Here is a 12,879-nt window from a genome sequence, read left to right as displayed (position 1 = left end):
GTAGCAAGCACATAGCACTTCCCTATGTAGTGACAAGACCAAATGCGCTTTGGCAGAGCTTCAGGATAAAAATTAGAAGGTGTTGATTTCATTACCACTCTGGCAATACATTTGAAAGAGTGTTAATGACTATTAATGGCCTAGTCCTCAGCCAGAAGAATGCCTGAAGTCAGTGAAAGTGGCGTTTTATCTGCTCTTAAATATTAAAAACAGAGAGCCTCCTACAGTTGCATTTGTAAGTGCCTTTCCTGCTCTACAAATAATCACATCCCCCACTTAACTGAGATTTTAAATATGTTTAAATTCAAGGCAAACCCAATTTCTCCACTCTGGAGGTTTTGCCCCCTTCCTTTTCTTTATAACAACTAGCATATTTGGCTCTTGTCAAAAAAGTAGTTGAAGGTGAATGAGAACAAAATTATTTTTAAAAGGACCTTTAGTTACTTTCCAACTTTGGAATATAGAAGAAACTTCATTGTTTTAGATTTAACAAAGAAAGAGTTACTTATTTCCTGTTCTTGTTTATTTTTGGAGACAGAGATGCGTCCAAACAATCTTATGATGGAATGCGCTATGAATCAATGCATGTTTATGAAGCCCACATGTTTTCAGGACTTTTTTTCCCCCTAAACAAGTTTGAATTTTTTGTTTTGGGGGGGTTGTTTTTTGTTTTGCTTTGTTTTGTTTTCTTGGTCCCTAGAGGGTCCTAAATCAACAAGTTATTAGATGAGAAATGGAAACTTCTGTCGCAGAAAACACAACTGCAGCTAGACAACAGAAAACAGATGCCAATTATTTGCCAATGCTGCTGGAAAACAAAACATTTTATGACATTTACTTTGCGTTAGCAGGACTGCTGCTGATGCTAAAGAAATATAAAGTGGTCAAATTACCAGCAGCCGGTTTTGAAATGTGGGGTATTATGATTTAGAATCTTGCTCTGCTTTCGGCCATTCTATGACCTACATATTTCTCTAAACATTGATTCTATAGGCAACTTGATATTTTAACAGATATATAAAAAGAATATGTGTAACTGACATGTATAATTAAATATCTTATATATTTCAATATTTTATCCCATTGCCTTCTAATTCTGCTAGTTCTTTATATAGGGATATAAATAATTTTTGATATTTGCTACTTGAAAGTGATTTCCTTGACACATATTTTTATTTCACGTGACAAAAGCTTCAAATTAAACATCTTTCTTGCATTGAATCCAGCTGAATTATTCATTGTGAATGTGATGTCACAAGCAATGTTTGAGTATTTTTTCTCCAGTAGTTAACAGACTTAATTTAGTCACAAGCAATATCCATCTAGCGACACAAGAATATAAATTTTACATGAATATTTTTAAATAAAATGTCTTACTTTTGAGACACATTTCTGAAGAAATATCTTGGACCAATTCACTGAAAGGAGCAGTTACATCAAACAAATTTCTACTTTCATGAGCATGACACTGCACTGTGCTAAAGATCTGGATTTGCAAATAAGGCCTTTTGGAAAATCTTACATAATAAAAAAGTACCTAGTTCTCCCTCTCCTTCTCTTCTTAGTGATTTGAGCTATCTTTCAGGGTGTGAAGAAAAGCAATTAATGCATTTTTCTTCAGAGTATAGAGTTACCACAAGCAATGGTGTTATAAAATCTGTCATAAGTGTCTATATTCCCTCAAGAAGTGTCCTGAGTGACTAAGAGGTGAACTAAATTAGGAATAGCACTTTTATCACTGTGTATATGTTGAAAATGTAAGCTGAAAAATGATGATCAAAGTAATTTAAGGAATGTCATGCTTCTCAGTTTTTAATATGTACATGAATCACCAGGGATTTTGTCGAATGCAGATTATGATTCAACAGTTTTGCCACGGGGCAAAATTCTGCATTTCTGCAAGTTCCCATGATATTTTCAAAGCAGCTGGTCAGTGGACGGCCCCTGTAGAAGTAAGAGTGAAGATGACCTGAGGTGGGGCCATTCTTCTTTGCACACAGTTTTCTGAAGTATCCACAGTCAATCTCAATTTCAAGGAGATTGACTAACTTCTAGTCAGGACTCAGAGAACCCAGGTTCAGCCCATCTCATGACTAATGATTGTTCTCAACTTCCTGGTTCCAGGGTAATATATGGATGCTGAATGGAACTGTCTAGGACATGCACCTTCTCCTTGTTAGATTCAACAATACTAAGACCTTCTATGGAGTGTGTGTGTGAGCATATGCATGCACTTTTGGAAAAAGAGAGAGAAAAAATTTGAAGCTAGAGACAGATGAATACAATAATATGTCATGATTAGCGAAAAAGGGAAAATATAATTGCATCCTGAGGTATGACCCAAAGAAGCAGTGCATCCAGTTCCCATTAGCACGTCTTTCTAACTTAGACACCAATCACACTGAACATCTGTATAACCATCATAGCAAAGGAAACGGAAATTTAGTCTCACTTATTTTTACTCCCATCCTCCTCAGCAACAGAATCTATATATGGCCATGGATTCTAGAAAGCATTTTAACAATCCTGATGCCCATTCCTTTGACCTACATCTAGCTAATGTAAGGCAAGCCCAGCTCCCTTTATTTCATTCTATCCTCAGTCAGAGGAAAGCTTCTTATTACAACAAAACTACAGGGGACCATACCAAAAACTATGAGTATCCTAGATTATATTCTCTGAAACCCTACTCCCACTCTATCATATTTTCCAAGCACTGAAGAAAAACTGATGGCTGCTTCCTCAGTAGAGAGGTATTTGTGCAGATTGTCTATCTAACTAGGGAGTAGTTGGTAGGATTTCAAAACCATTTAACGGGAAAAAACATTTAGTACCTTTTGAAAGATTTTGGGACTGATGGCCATATTGGATGAATGGATTCTGAGCCACATTACACTCCTCCCACCCCACCTCCAGTCCCCAAGTACCACTGATCTTTCCACAGATATATTTCTCTGGCTCTTATTTATTTGTGCTCAGCCTGACTTCATGACCACATGCCTAGAGTGTTGCAATTGTCTTATAACTGTTCCACTTGTCTCGTGTTTTTATAAACTTAAAGAACAGCATCTCATACATCCCTTCATATTCTGTTTTCTTCTTAATAATTACCTTAATTGGCTCCATTTAGCTACAAGAATAAGTCTGACTTCCACACCCTGTTGTGCAAAGTTGTCGACAAAATATATGCTGAACTTCCAAAAAGTTGGCCTCTACCATGTCCCAGACAATCGATGCTTATTATCATGAGTGCTTAGATTTTACTGACTTTCCAACCATTCATCTATAACCTAAACAATGGTCCATTAATTCTTCCTTGAAGCCTCCCATGACCATTCCAATCCTTACGAATAGCCGTTGTTACTACTCATTTTGTTACTTGTTCATATACTACCTGTGTTTTTTTTTCTATTGCTATTACTTGCTTTTATTTTTTTGTTTGTTTTATTGTTTTTGTTTTTTATTATGTTATGTTAATCACCATACATCATTAGTTTTTTTATATTAAGCATATTTATTAAGCACAACTAAAAAGATAAACATAAAATTCATAATCATTTTGGGAGATTTTAACACAGTTCTCTCAGTAATTGGCAAAACAAGCAAGCAAACAAAAAAACCCATTACTGTAAAGAATATATGAACAATGTGATTATCATAAAAATCTAATTTATGTACATAATGCAAGCTATAATCGCAAAATATATAGCTTTTTTTGTTGGAACAGTTATCTTTATTTTCATGACCTAAATTCCCATTTTTTTAATTATGTTATGTTAATCACCATACATTACATCATTAGTTTTTGATGTAGTGTTCCATGATTGTTTGCATAAAACACCCAGTGCTCCATGCAGCATGTGCCCTCCTTAATACCCATCACCGGGCTAACCCATCCCCCCCCCACTCCTCCTCTAGAACCCTCAGTTTGTTTCTCAGAGTCCATAGTCTCTCATGGTTTGTCTCCCCCTCCGATTTCCCCTCCTTCATTTTTCCCTTCCTGCTACCTTCTTCTTTTTTTTTTTTTAACATATAATGTATTATTTGTTTCAGAGGTACAGGTCTGTGATTCAACAGTCTTGCACAATTCACAGCACTCACCATAGCACATACCCTCCCCGGTGTCTATCACCCAGCCACCCCATCCCTCCCACCCCTCACCACTCGCTTTTAAATGCTATGTTTGTCATATATAGGACTTTTGTGTTCATATCTCTATAAGGCTAAGGAACGGGAGTCAGTCTGGATTTGAGTCTTAGTGAGTAAATGCTAATTTTCATCCATAAATCTGGGATGAAAACAACCAGTTTTTCAGTATTATTGTGGTGTTTCAAAGATAATACATTTGAAGTACCTAGAACAATCACTGACATATAGTTTTATTCTCAGAAAATGTTAGCTTTCATTAAATACTGATATTAACAGACACTAAAAACTTTGCAAGCTATGACACATATCCATCATAGTACATAGAAGAATGTGCTGTATAGAGTGGACATACAAAATGTTTCTTTCATGTGATTCGATTGAACTTCTCTGAATTAAATGTTAACTTGTGGCTAAAGAAATTATGTGATAGAAATCCTGGCCAACTTATTATGTATCTATTGTTCCTGGAAAGCAATTCCTTTATAGCCATATGCAACCTGTACATAGCTTCTGTGCCTTTGAGATACTATCATTTATTTGACATGATTATACCTTTCATAGGCACTCATCATTAATACCCACAGTATAGGACAACTTTAGCAAAATTATTAACTGAACTCAGAAGAAATTTTAAAAATTGATCTTATAAATCCCTTTGTCTTCATGAATTAAAAAAAATAATCTAGATTTGACCTAAACTGTGATTATGAATAAACTAACCAAAGGCCTTGAGGAGGTGAATGTAACTTATTTCCATACAAATACCACAAAACTGGCCCATGGCAGATATTAAATAATTATTGAATGAGTGAATGAATGATATACTATGAATTAAATTCCTATGAATCTCTAGTAATAGCTTTGCCTTATCGATGTTGAAGAATTTCTAATTTCTAATTTACCAAAAGAATTTAAATTCCTTAATCAGTATACTCATTCATGAATTATCTAAATATCAATCCCATCATATGTTAGGGTATATATTCATGTAGTAATAGGGAAATTGATAAGTATGGATATCTGCCATCAGAAATTGTTTAGGGGCACCTGGTTGGCTCAATCAGTTAAGTTTCTGCCTTTGGCTAGGGTCATGATCCCACAGTCCCGGGATCAAGTCCCGCATCAGGCTCCCTGCTCAGCAGGGAGTCTGCTTCTCCCTCTGCCCTTCACCCTGCTTGTGCTCTCTCTCACTTTCACTCTTTCTCAAATAAATAAATAAAATATTTTTTTTAAAAAAGAAGAAATTGTTTAGCAGTGATACTAGTATGCTTCTATCACTAAACTAACGGTATTTTTAAAAGAGAAGACCCATAAAGTGATTTGATTTTAATTAATACTAGATATCATGACTTATGTATTGTTGATAACAAGTAATTTGGCCTCATCAAACTCTTACACATCTTGACCATTAATTATGTAGAATTTTCATGATGAGGCTATTAATTGAATTGAAGATGTGATTTCTACGACATGTAGTTTTCAATGCCATTGACTGTAGAACACTTCCAAAGTACTAGAGCTTTTGTGGCAAATTGTGGATCTGAAAATACCTTCTAAATACCTTCTTTGACTTTCTCTTGAAGATATATTGTGAAAGACCTGAAAATAAGAACACATTTTTTTAAAGATTTTATTTATTTATTTGAGAAAGAGAATGAGATAGAGAGAGAGAGAGCATGAGAGGAGGAAGGGTCAGAGGGAGAAGCAGACTCCCCGCTGGGAGCAGAGAGCCTGATGCGGGACTCGATCCCGCGACTCCAGAATCATGACCTGAGCTGAAGGCAGTTGCTTAACCAACTGAGCCACCCAGGTGCCCCAATAAGAATACATTTTTGACATCTATAAACATCTAAACAAATTAACCTGCCCAGTGGAACTGATGGGTATTTGTGCTCAAAGCATCCACTTGCCTCTGGATCAAATATTGTTGTGATGATTTTCAATCCATATCTAAACAATTTTTCTATGGAATGTTTGGAGCTATCCTTTATTCCTGTTTAGCCAACTAGAATGTCATTTAGCTCAAATTGTACACCTGAAGCTGTCTCTCTTCCTCTATTTCATTAAGATGTAACTTGATTTATAATCAGCACTATTTTCTTAAGACAGACATTAATCACAATAAGCTTGATGAATTTATTCCATCAAGGACGAGTCCAATTTCATCATTCTGAAAATCTACAGTTGACTATACAACAATCATTAACATCAATAAGACTTTTTATTTAATTTTTGAAATTAACATATATACACCTTAAAGAAAAATGTGTTATATTCCTGGCATACCTAAATATTAAAACTGTTATTAATTATACATGTATTAATATTAATAAAACTACTATTTATTGCAAAAATAGGGAAAATGTACTATGAGGGATATTATACTGAACGCTGGATAGGTAGTACTAACTTCAATATTTTGCTATTCTATTTTTGAAACATTAATATTTTATAACATTATGTTGATTCAAAACACAAGTCAGCCTTGGAATAATCATTGTCATGGAATTATTATTTTAGTTTTTGAAAGCATGGGATGATGTTAAATGGGGCATGATGATTCATAAAATTTGACTTAAAGTTGAAGGCTATGTTTGAGAGTGGATCCACTGAAAAATGAATTTCTAGTTCTTTAGCCAACATCTTCCTTTTGACAGATTTTCTATTCTCTGAAAAATATTATATAGGAGAGCGGGGCATTTAAATTAGGAGAGAATGGGAAGGTTTATTATCTCTGTTTTATGGCATATAAAAAGAAAAATAAAAACCTCATTCTCAAATAACCAAGTGTCTAATTACATTCCAGCCTAACTGAAAATCAAGAAGCTTCTGATAAATTTAAGAATCTAATTATCTTAAATGATTATACATAAGTACCTCTAATGTGTATAAAAATGATTTACCCCTTATTTTCAATAGGCCCTGGAAACATTTTAATTCTCCTCTTAAGTCCTATTGTGTCTGTGTGTTATGAACCTGAAAACTCTTTTTATATAAAATTTTAATAGACAATGAGTATACAAATCAATGTTTAGATTATGATATATTCTAATCTACAATAGGAAAGGGTAGTTGGAAATTCTTCAAGTAGTGTTTGGATTATACATCTATTGTCAGAGGTATTTTTTTTAAGATTTATTTATTTATTTTATTATAGACAGAGACAGAGAGAGAAAGCACGCACAGGGGGAGGGACAGAGGGAGCTGGAGAGGAAGAATCTCAAGAAGACTCCCCACTGAGCATGCATCCTACAGGGCGCTCAACCTCAAGACCCAGAGATCATGACCTGAGCTGAAATCAAGAGTTGGACGCTTAACCAACTGAGCCATGCAGCCACCCCCAGAGTTAATAATTTAAATAAAATATTCTATACCCATTAAGCTTATTATGAACCTGAATACATATATTTAATAAGTTTAAAAATCACAAAATGTCATATATTGAGTGGATATTTTTAATGTAAGCATTCTAAGGGCATTCCTATTAAAAATCTGCCTCATTAAAGAAGATTTCTTCTATTGATCTCATGCACTTTCATTCAATGTGTTCTTTTCCTTGGATTTTATCTGCAATATAAATGTAATTTATTTACCTTTCTAAACAAATTATCAGATTCTTTTTTTTAATTTTTAAAAATCTTTTATTAAATTTTTTAATAGAAAGTTTAACACTTTTCATGACTAAGTGTCTTCAAGTATCCAGTATATTTTAGTTTGGCTTAATACCTAATATAGTCTCCATCTAAATAAAACCTGCTTTGAATGTCCCTGGCCAAATTAGTTGCTTAGTGTTCTATGCTCTCACATGGAAGTAGAGAAAGAAAGAAGCAAAACACTTTTTGAAGAAATAATAACTAAAAACATGTCAAATTTGATGAAAAACATTCATCTATATACCCACTGAGATAATCAAACTTCACAAAAGATATCTACATGTAGACACATCACAAGAGTTAGACTATTGAAAACCAAAACCAAAAGGGGAATTTTCAAAACAATGAGATTAAAAGCTACCAGGACATGAAAAGAATTATAATAAAATTAACAGCTGACTTTAATCAGAATTGATGGAGGCCAGAAAGCAGTGAGATGACATATTCAAATATCTGAAGAAAATAAAGATGTCAACCAATAATTCCATAACTAGCAAAATTATGGGGTTTTTAGAAGATTTTTATTTATTTATTTGAGAGAGAGAGAGAGACAGAGATAGCAAGAGAGATAGGAGATCACCAGTGGGGAGGAAAGGGAGGAGATGGGGCTCAATCCCAGGACCCTGGGATCATGACCTGAGCCAAAGGCAGATGCTCAATGGACTAAGCCACCCAGGCACCCCAACTAGCAAAATTATGTTTAAAAATGAGGAAAAATAAAAATGATTGCCATTCCCCCTTCCAAAAAAGATCAATATCTAAATTAAATTTATGAAAAAATGCAACCAACAACAGAATATACCTTCCTTTCAAGAGCAAATGGAAAAATTCTCCATGACAAATCATATGCCAGGTCATAACAGAGAAATCAATTATTTTAAAGGGAATGAAAATAAATATGTTCTCAAACACAAAGAAGGTAAATTAGAAATCAACAAGAGAAAAAAATTAGGGAAATTCCAAACGTTGAAAAATAAGTCACACATTACTGAGTAACCTCTGTCTCAAAGAAGAATTCACAAGAAAAATTAGGAAACATTTTGAACTGAGTGAAAACAAAACCTCACAATATATAAAATGTTCTGTAATGTAGCTAAAAGTATATCTAGAGGGAAATTTTTAACTTTAAATACCTATATTAGAAAAGATAACATCAAAGCAATAACTTCCTACCTTAAGAAGACAGTAAAAGAAAAAAAATTAAACTTAAATAAAGTAGAATGAAATAAATAACAAATATTAGCACAGAAATTAGTGAAATAGAGAAAAGAAAAAATCAATAGAGAAAAATCAATGAAACTGAAAGCTGATTCTTTGGAAAAATCAAAAAAGTTGATAAAACTTTGAGGGGGGGAGCAAGATGGCGGAGGAGTAGGAGACCTGGATTTCGTCTGGTCCCAGGAATTCAGCTGGATAGGGATCAAACCATTCTGAACACCTACGAACTCAACAGGAGATCGAAGAAAAGAATAGCAACAACTCTCTGAACAGAAAAGCGACCACTTTCTGGAAGGTAGGACGTGCAGAGAAGTGAATCCGAAGCGATATTTGGGAGGATAGACGGCGGGGGAGGGAGCCTCCATTAGCCGCTACCAGCAAGTAATAGAGCCCTAAAGCACAAAATCGGAACTTTTAGAAGTCGCCTCTGCTGAGGGACGTTGCTCCAGTGGCTAAGTGGGGGGTGGAACCCTTGCTGGGACAGTGTGGTCTCAGGACCGTCGGGGTCACAGAAAGACCTGGGGATGCCTGAGTGCAGCAGAGCTCCCAGGTACCAGAGCGGGGAAGCCAGCTGCAGAGATGGAACTGAGGTGCAGGCTCTCAGCTCGGGGTTGCCATAAACCAGGATCCATGGCACAGTTGGGCCACTACTCTTCAGCAGGGACCCAACAAGCAGCAGAGCTGGGGAGACTCCCCTTCCTCCCCTGGGAGGAGTGGTACAGGAGCGCGCCGCAGGGATCTGCTCGGTTTGGAGACTCCACACAGGGTTGGGTGCCAGAGATAGAAATATTCGGTCACAGGACAAGTGAGCACGGAGTGCGGCTGGAGACCGGGGAGACAAGAGTGATTGACTGCTTTTCTGTGGGGCTCACTGAGGAGCGGGGCCCCGAGTTCTCAGCTCCACTGGGGTGGAGACTGAGAGGCCGCCATTTCACTCTCATCCTCCAAAGCTGTATGGAAATCTTGCAGGGAACAAAAGCTCCCAAGAGCAAACCCGAGCAGATTACTTAGACCGGACCGACAAGGGCGGGGCAATTCTGCCTCCAGCAAAGACATTTGGGAACCACGGCAACACGCCCCTCCCCCAGAAGATCAGCAAGAACAGCCAGCCAAGATCAAGTTTACTGGTCAATGAGAACGGCAGAACTCCAGTGCTAGGGGAATACTGCACATAGAATTCATGGCTTTTTTACCATGATTCTTTAGTCTTTCAAAGTTAATTTTTTTAACTTTTCTTTTTTTTTTGCGTTTTTCTTTTTCCCTTTTTCAACCAACATCTTATCAATCTCGTTGTTAAAAAATATTTTTTATTTTTCATTTTTAGAGTCATATTCTATCCCTTCATAGTAGTTACCCTTATTTTTGGTATATATATATATATATATATATATATATATGTTGTTCTCTCTTTAAAATTTTGAGAAACAGTTTCTTCTCACAGATCAAAATATACCCTAAACCTCTAGTGTATGCTTTTGTTCTAGTCTCCTGCCTGATCACGTTCTCTCCCATTTTTTTTAATCCTCTTGTTTCTTTATTCAACCAACTTCTTATCAATTCCTTTAATAAAATCTTTTATAATTTTCATCTTTACAGTCATATTCCATCCCTTCATCATATTAACCCTTATTTTTGTACATATATAGGTTTTTCTTTCTTTAAAAATTTGGGAGTCACTTGCCTCTAATAGACCAAAATATGCCCAAAATCTAGTGTGTGGCACTGATCTGTGCACCAGCCTGATCATATTTGATCATATTCTGTTTTTTTGTTTTGTTTTGTTTTTGATTGTTTTTATCTTTTTCTTTTTCCTCTTTCTTTATTCTTTCTTTCCCATTCTTTTCCCCTGGTTTCAGAACTTTTCTGATTTGTTTAGTGTATATTTTCTGGGGACATTGTTACCCTGTTAGCAGTTTGTTCTCTCATTCATCTAGTCTTCTCTGGACAAAATGACAAGATGGAAAAAAAGCACCTCAACAAATAGAACAAGAGGCAGTACTGATGGCCAGGGACCTAATCAATATGGACATTAGTACGATGTCAGAACTAGAGTTCAGAATGATGATTTTAAAGACACTAGCTGGGCTTGAAAAAAGCATGGAAGTTATTAAGAAACCCTTTCTGGAGAAATAAAAGAACTAAAATCTAACCAAGTTGAAATCAAAAAGGCTATTAATCAGGTGCAATAAAAAAAATAGAGGCTCTAACTGCTAGGATAAATAAGGCAGAAAAGAGAATTAGTGATCTAGAAGACCAAATGATGGAAAATAAAGAAGCTGAGGAAAAGAGAGATAAACAACTACAGGATCACAAGGGCAGAATTCGAGAGATAAGTGATACCATAAGATGAAACAATATTAGAATAATTGGGATCCCAGAAGAAGAAGAGAGGGGCAAAAGGTATATTGGAGCAAAGAGAACTTCCCTAATCTGGGGAAGGAAACCGGCATCAGAATCCAGAAGGCACAGAGAACCCCTCTCAAAATCAATAAAAATAGGTCAAAACCCCAACATCTAATAGTAAAATTACAAGTCTCAGAGACAAAGAGAAAATCCTGAAAGCAGCTCAGGAGAAGAGATATGTAACCTACAATGGTAGAAACATTAGATTGGCAACAGACCTATCCACAGAGACCTGGCAGGCCAGAAAGGACTGGCATGATATCTTCAGAGCACTAAATGAGAAAAATATGCAGCCAAGAATACTATGTCCAGCTAAGCTGTCATTGAAAATAGAAGGAGAGATAAAAAGCTTCCAGGACAAACAAAAACTAAAGGAATTTGCAAACACAAAACCAGCCCTAAAAGAAATATTGAAAGAGGTCCTCTAAGCAAAGAGAGAGCCTAAAAGCAACATAGACCAGAAAGGAACACAGACAATAGACAGTAACAGTCACCTTACAGGCAATACAGTGGCACTAAATTCATACCTTTCAATAGTTACCCTGAATGTAAATGGGCTAAATGCCCCAATCAAAAGACACAGGCTATCAGATTGGATAAAAAAGCAAGACCCATCAATATGCTGTCTGCAAGAGACTCATTGTAGACCCAAAGATACCCCCAGATTGAAAGTGAAGGGGTGGAAAACCATTTACCAGGATAATAGACACCAAAAGAAAGCTGGGGTGGCAATCCTTGTATCAAACAAATTAGCTTTTAAACCAAAGACTGTCATAAGGGATGAGGAAGGACACTATATCCTACTTAAAGAGTCTATCCAACAAAAAGATCTAACAATTGTAAATATCTATGCCCCTATCATGGGAGCAGCCAATTATATAAGGCAGTTAATAACAAAAGCAAAGAAACACATCAACAACAATACAGTAATCGTGGGGGACTTTAACACCCCCCCTCACTGAAATGGACAGATCATTTAAGCAAAAGATCAACAAGGAAATAAAGACTTTAAATGACACATTGGAACAAATGGACTTCACAGATATATTCAGAACATTCCATCCCAAAGCAGGAGAACAGACATTCTTCTCTAGTGCCCATGGAACATTCTCCAGAATAGATCGCATCCGAGGACACAAATCAGTTCTCAAACGGTACCAAAAGATTGGGATCATTCCCTGCATATTTTTAGACCACAGTGCTTTGAAACTAGAACTCAATCACAAGAAGAAAGTCAGAAAGAACTCAATACATAGAGGCTAAAGAGCATCCTACTAAAGAATGAATGGGTCAACCAGGAAATTAAAGAAGAATCTAAAAATTTCATGGAAACAAATGAAAATGAAAACATAACTGTTCAAAATCTTTGGGATACAGCAAAGGCAGTCTTAAGAGGAAAGTATATAGCAATACAAGCCTTTCTCAAGAAACAAGAAAGGTCTCAAATATACAACCT

The sequence above is a fragment of the Zalophus californianus genome, chromosome 12, assembly GCF_009762305.2.
Source record: "Zalophus californianus isolate mZalCal1 chromosome 12, mZalCal1.pri.v2, whole genome shotgun sequence".
NCBI lineage: Eukaryota > Metazoa > Chordata > Mammalia > Carnivora > Otariidae > Zalophus > Zalophus californianus.
The sequence above is the reverse complement of the archived record's forward strand: the minus strand, read 5'-3'. Positions refer to the sequence as shown.